The 7475-nt window shown below is 39.9% G+C and overlaps 1 pseudogene; it reads left to right on the forward strand.

Moving 5' to 3' along the window:
- The first annotated feature begins 1519 nt into the window (after nt 1-1519).
- On the forward strand, nt 1520-2663 carry LOC100951148 (annotated as a pseudogene).
- The last annotated feature ends 4812 nt before the right edge of the window (nt 2664-7475 follow it).

A 7475-nucleotide genomic window follows, 5' to 3' on the forward strand; every position in this document is an offset into this window, starting at 1 on the left:
GTGTTTAATTTTTTCCTGGTTTGTCTAACTCTCAAAATGTAGTTTTTAATTAAAAAGAAACAAACTATCACAAACCAAGATTGAGATATTTTTCTGAGCAATGTATCACTTCTCTTTAAATCACTCTATTTACATGGGTACTGCTGTCTGCACTAACATTTATGTTTATTAATTCCCAAAAGAATGCTCAAACAAATGCAAAGAAGAAATAAGGCAACTGCTTTCTGGTTATTTTTATCTATATTCACAATAATTTGAAAATTCTACTTAATCAGGAAAAGCAAACTTTCTCAATTGGAAGTCCAATTTCCCATTAAGGAGGTCAGGTAAGTTAATGGTATAATTCAAAGAGTGACATAAAGATGTGGAAGGTCAACCAAGTAGATAATAGTACATTAATTTACACATTTTAATAGACAGTAAAGTTATCTTATACTTTAGTAGTTAATTTCACTGTAATGAATACTGACATTTTTGTGTGCTGCTTTTGAATTTTTTAATTTCTTCAATTATGCTATTCAAATTCTTACATTCAAAATTGTATTGAAAATACAAAAAAGATTGATTACCACCAGCGTATAGTGTCTTCCTGTTTGAATGTGAATTCCGAGGACATGATTTAAAATTTAAAAATGAAATCTCTAGGCCAATTTCACATTGTTTAGATAATTAAGTTCTCAATAGCTGCGAATATCAAAAGCCCCTGAGCTTCTGTGTTTTAGGTACTAAATACAATGTCATAAATTCTTTTACCATATGCCTACCTACAAAGTGCCACTAATTAAGAGTAATTCTGTCTGTTAGCTCATTTTTCTAATGACTTTGCAAACTCCTTTGGCAAAAATGTCGTTGAATGGTCAATTAACTAAAGTTCCTATAACTGTGTACATAAATACATTCTCAAGAAAACAACAAAGGCTCTTTGTCTTTCAATGAGAATAATTCCTGAGCTATTGGTAAGTACTCTTGGGCACTCATCAGTTAGTTTACTATCCTGCATAATGTGTTGGTTGAAATTTTTATCAATGTCTGGTACTTGTGAGTCCTTTTCCTCTGCTTCTATGGGTATCAGCATGCAAAGGAGATAGACCTCACTCATATTTTCAATAGCACAGAACTGACACTAACTGAAATTTCTCTTTATTTTAAGACCTGCATTAGCAAACATTACACATATCAGATCAATGTCCCATTCTTCTATCATATTATAGATATGTTATAATCATATTTAATGATGTATTCTAATAATAATGATTTTATTATAGGATATAACATATAAATATAAATAAATTAATAAATATATGTAAATAAATGAATAATGAAGAAGGCTAATGATCCCACTTTCAAACCAGCAGTGTGGAAATCCTCTTGTTATGTAGTGTCGCCCTCTTATTTAGGCTATTCCCTTAACTGAAGTTTGCTCACTCTTTTTCTTTTTCATAAAGATAAAAATGTGGGTTCCACGCGGCCGCCGGCTCGTGCCCCAAGTTCTCCGTTCTTCTACCGTTTCTCTGTGCTGCCCATCGTGATGGAAGAGGAAATCTCGGCACTTGTTATTGATAATGGTTCCGACATGTGCAAAGCTGGCTTCGTGGGGGATGATGCCCCCTGAGCCGTGTTCCCCTCCATCGTTGGGTGCCCCAGTCACCAGGAAGTGATGGTGAGCATGGGCCAGAAGGACTCGTACGTGGGCGAGGAGGCCCAGAGCATACATGGCATCCTGACCCTAAAGTAACCCATTGAGGACAGCATAGTCACCAACTGGGATGACATGGAGAAAATCTGGCTGCACACCTTCTACAACGAGCTATGCGTGGCCCCCGAGGAGCACCCGGTGCAGCTGATGGAGGCCCCCTTGAACCCCAAGGCCAACAGAGAGATGACCCAGCTCATGTTTGAGACCTTCACTACCCCAGCCATGTACGTGGACATCCAGGCTGTACTGTCCCTGTATGTGTCTGGACGGACCACTGGCATTGTTGTCAACTCTGGAGACCGGGTCACCCACATGGTGCCGGTCTACGAGAGCTATGTGCTCCCCCACACCATCCTGCATCTGGGGCTGGTTGGCCGGGACCTGACCTACTACCTCCTGAAGACCCTCACCAAGCGAGCATGGCTACAGCTTCACCACCATGGCGGAGCGTGAGATCGTGCGGAACATCCAGGAGAAGCTGTCCTACCTTGCCTTGGACTTGGAGCCAGAAGACAGCCATTGCTGCGTCCTCCACCTCTTCCCTGGAGAAACTGCTACCAGCTGCCCAGCAGCCAGGTGATCACCATTGGCAACGAGCGGTTCTGGTGCCCAGAGGCACTCTTCCAGCCCCTCCCTGCTGGGTGTGGGATCCTGGGGCATCCACCACATGACCTTCCACTCCATCGTGAAGTGTGACCTGGACATCCGCGAGGACCTGTATGCCAACATTGTGCTGTCTGGGGGCATCACCTTGTACCCCGGCATTGCCGACAGGATGCAGAAGGAAGTCTCTGCCCTGGCGCCCAGCACCATGGAGATCAAGACCATCGCACCCCTAGAGCGCAAGCACTCAGTGTGGATCAGTGGCTCCATCCTGGCCTCACTGTCCACCTGCCAGCAGATATGGATCAGCGAGCAGGAGTATGACAATTTCGGGCTTTCCATCGTCTACTGCAAATGCTTCTGAACCCACTGCGAGCAGACAGAGTGCCTGAAGCACGAGCTGGTTCTGAAGTACAGATCTGCTCTGGCAAATGCACACCTCATGCTGGCTTCGCAAAACTGGAAGATGCCTTTGAAAAGAAATTTCCCCGAAGTTTGTATCTGGTATCAATACTGGGTTATAGAACTTGTGGCTGATTTTGACCTTGTTTTTAAGTTTACTGTTCCCTTGATATGTTTAATGCCCTGTACATGTCTTTGATTGGAACCTCTGAGACCTGTGGCTCAGTCACCTCTGGCTGAGGTGAGAGATCGTTCTTATGGAAGAGAAATCTGTGGCCTGTGAATGATATGAATGGCCGGTGAATTTGTATGGCCGCCAGCCTCTTGATCTGTGCAGGGTATTAATGCAGACCTGAACATTCCAGGATCTCCAGGGCCTGGCAACATTTCTGACTACTTGTTTTCACTTCTGTCTTGCCTGTTTAACAGGGTTGGAAAAGTCTAAGCCTTTGGGACCCAGTTTCCTTTCTTCCCTGATGTTTTCCTGTCAGAATACCATGGGTGATTACTTGGCTTGAGCTGGAAGCAGTTTGCATTTACACCTGTAAATTTATTCATCCTTTTAATTTATGTAAGGTCGTGCACGATTCTCAATTCTTTAAGAGATGACAAATTTGGGGTTTCTACTGTCAATGTGAAAACATTAGGCCCCAGCAACACAGTCATTGTGTAAGAAAATAAAGTGCTTCAATAAACAAAAGTAAATAAATAAAGATAAAAATGTGTATAAAATTGTATTTTGCTTGAGTTCATAAGTTTTACAATCTGGTAAAGAGGAAGAGCTTCTAACATGGAAAGTTTCCTATTTTAACTTTCTTTCTTTTTTGAGGCAAAGTCTTACTTTGTGGCCTTCAGTAGAGTGCCAGGGCATCATAACTCACAGCAATCTCAAACTCATGGGCTCAAGTGATCCTCTCATCTCAGCCTCCCCAGTACCTGGAACTATAAGTGTCCTTCATAACACCTGGCTATTTTTAGAGACAGGTTTCCCTCTTGCTTGGGCTGGTCTTCAAACCCTGAGTTCAAGTAATCCACATACCTTGGCCTCTCACATGCTACTATTATAGGAATGAGCCACCATGCCTGACCTCTCATCTTGACTTTCAGTAAAAGTACAGTGAATTTAACATAAACTGTATTTAAATTTCTTTTTAAAGTGGTTTTATCTTTTCTATGAAAAATTGAAATACCATAGTGCCAATACTTTATTCAGAAATAGACATTTTATTATGCTTTTTGACTAATTTCAAGAGTACAATGTTTGACCTAATGGAATTTCATGTTAAATATAATAGTTAATGTGGATACATATTCAGATTAACTCACTGTCAATATCAGTTATATTTTAAGGATCCTCAAAAACTGACATAAACTTATGTAAACTGAAACAAAATTCATATATTAAAAATAAATTTATAACATGTATACCAATACCTTGATCCATTAAATGAAAAATAAAACCTTATTTGTCTAGAAGAGTTTCAGGAGTTTTAAGCAGTGCTATAGCAACCATTTATTGCATTTCTGGAGGTCTTTTGGTCAGAGATGTTAGTGTAGTATACCTGACAAATATTGTAAGGTGAAATGTTATTATTTTACTATTATTTTTAAGCATATGAAATTGTAAAGATACTATTTTTAAATGTAGATAAATGAGCAAACACACATATGCACGGGCTATTTTATTTCTCATGTTTCCTTAATTTCATTTGACTAAAAACAATTATTCATATATATACATACATACATATATATATGTGTGTGTATATATATATATATATTTTGAGACAGTGTCTCATACATCATCTTCTGTAGAGTGCTGTGGCATCACCACTCAAAACAACTTCAAACTCTTGGGCTTAAGCGATTATCTTGCCTCAGCCTCTCAAGTAGCTGGGACTATAAGCACCTACCACAACGATGAGCTATTTTTTTTCTTGCAGTTGTCATTGTTGTTTATCTGGCCTGGGCCAGATTCGAACCAGCAGCCTTGGTACATGTGGCTGGTGCTGTAACCACTGTCCTATGGGCACAGAGCCCAATTCTTATATTTTAAAAATAAATCTGTGTGATAATATTTTGACCATAGCATTAATGATTAAAGAACATATTCTATAAAACCTATAAAATATACTGAGAAACAAGAAATACTGTTGAGACAATAAACTAAAACCTTTGAGTCTAATTGTTTTATGTTTTTTATTTTTCTTTTCTTTTGCCTTTTTTATTATTTTTTGTTCATTATGTTTTTTAAAAGCAATAATTTGAAAATAAATCATCTCAGGATGGTAACAAATAGGACAAATGTTGCTAATGTTCCTGACTATATTATTTGTAGTGAGGATACACATACACTAATTCTAGAGGTTGGTAAATAAACATAAGTTAAAATGTGTATCTTAAAGTTCTAAAACCAAATAACAAAAGAATAGAAATAACCTGCATTACTTTAACTATTTAGAGGAAACAGGACATAGACAAAGCAAGATAAATTTAGTAAAATTTATCTTAAAATTTATCTTATGTTTCTTAAAAAGGAGCCAAAAAAAAGTAAGAGTAATATCAATATTAAATTCAATTGTATCAGTAATCATAACAAATATGGATGAATCAAATTTAACTATTTAAAATATAGGATTTTAGATAATGTAAAATTACAAAATCATAATATTTTCAAGAGAAATTATGAAACCAACAAAACTAAAGCAATAAAAATAAAATCGACTCAAAGTCCAATATCTTATTGCAGTAATGTTAATATTAGATAGAATATGTTTAATCCTATTCATTCTACTATTTTAATAGTAGTTAGATTAGTAGTAAGTTTAGAGTCAAATAGAAATCAAGACAAAATTTTCAAAGAGCAAAATATAGTTATTACATTTTGGTAAATATATACATATGATTTTGAATAAAGGAAGTTATAAAATTGAGGTCAAAATAATTAGGACTTTAATAAAAATGGGTAAGTTAATAAATACATACATGTGAATAAATAATAAATATCCAAAATTATATATCTTTGGTAAAAAGACAAATGGAATTAGACTGAAATTTAACACAGATGAGGGTGTTTTTCTGTTATTTTCTTATCAAAAAGTTGGCAAAATTACTTAGCTGTGTAAAAGTTATCAACATACTTTCTGCAACTTCAACTGTAAAACAGTAATCAGTGCCCAAGGAGTGCATGATAACCATGGTTAGTAGGTTAAGCATTAGAATGTTCCATTAAGGGGTAAACTTACCAGGCAGTAGTAAATTCAGTCTCAAATATACCTGTAATTGGAGGGGCAAAATGGCCAACTGAAGCCAACTTTCAATAGAAGCTCCCATCCAGAGGGAAGGATAATGACCAGAAAGTACTCAATAAAGCTGAAAACTGGAAGCTGAGCTGAGAGAGAAGAGTGATAACTGTACACCACCTTTTCTGAGGCAAGCTGCGACACTGAGAAAGCAAATTTTAGGTACAAAACTCATCCCAAAGGAAAAGTGTCAGTCCTCTGTCAGTCCTCTCCCCCAAGAGAGGTTTTTTTTTTTTTTTTTTGCTTGCTGTAGGTTTTCTACAGGTGAGTAGTGAACTGAGGACCTCTTGTCTTACCCCTTGGGAGGGAAAGAGTTGCAGGAAGTGGGAACTACTTCTCCAGAGAAACCCTGCTGTGACCCTCAGCACTCTTTTGCCAGGCATGAAAAGTGAACTAATGTTTTCCCTGCCATTTTGAACTTCCAGTCCACCTTCCCCTCTCAACTGATGCTCCAGAAGTCTAACCTCCACAGAGACTGGAACATCTGCCGTTCATTGCCAGGTGGGGCACTGCAATGGCCATGGTAAAAAAGCTGCACTGTAACAATGAGCCCAGCACTAGTACAGACAAAGCAGGGGAAGCTGTTGGGGTCGGCTCTATGAAAGTGCAAACCAGCTGTGGAAGGAGGCTTGTGAGCTGCATGCCCCACCCTGCCAGAACTGAGCTCCTCATGCTCCACCCTGCTGGAAACTCAGGCCCTGTGCCCTGCCAACACCTGCACCCTTCCCAGCCAGAACCTCACACTATGCTCCTGCCCTGCTGCTGGGGGCATGCCCCTGTGCTCCTGAAGCCACTGCTACAGCTGCCTCCCTGGCCATGGGAGCTGCCTGGGAGCTGTGCAGGGACATATCCCACAAAGATTCAGCAAAAGTAGAGTGATCCTGCTGGGGCCTGATCTTGGAGAAACACCTCCCCAACTCTGAGGACTGCCAGAGGAAGCCAGACCTTGTCCTACAGGGATACCAGTGCTGCAGAGCATCCAGGGCAAAGGCAGGTGGCTGAGGGAGAAAATCATTTGCCGACTTATTAGCCTCAGGTTCAAACTGAGCTAACACTCCTCGGTTACCATTGAGTGCCTGAGACAGGCAGGCCTCAGCTCCCCCAGCCAGCTGGTAGCAGAGGATGGTGGCCAGGCTGAGGGGGCATTGACTTTCCTTTGACTCTGGTAGACACAAAGTCCTGGCACATCTGCTTTTTGGAAGGAGCAGTACCATAGCCCTGTGGGATTACCAGTGACTGGGTGTAAAAGAGGTGCAAGGGGGGAAAAGAGATACCATCCCCCTGGTGCAACTCGGCTACTGGGCAGGCCTATCTGACTCCACAGAGCACCAGAATGAGCTACATGTGAGCAGCCAGTAGACCTCTGCAATCTAGTTGCTGGAGACCTTTCAAACTCTCCCACTTGAGAGTTGGTACTGATTAGGTCAATTGGTTTGAAACTCCTCACCTGGGCCAAATCCTCAAGGACCCTA

Source organism: Otolemur garnettii, unplaced genomic scaffold (assembly GCF_000181295.1).
Source record: "Otolemur garnettii isolate 467f Iridium unplaced genomic scaffold, OtoGar3 scaffold00048, whole genome shotgun sequence".
Lineage (NCBI taxonomy): Eukaryota > Metazoa > Chordata > Mammalia > Primates > Galagidae > Otolemur > Otolemur garnettii.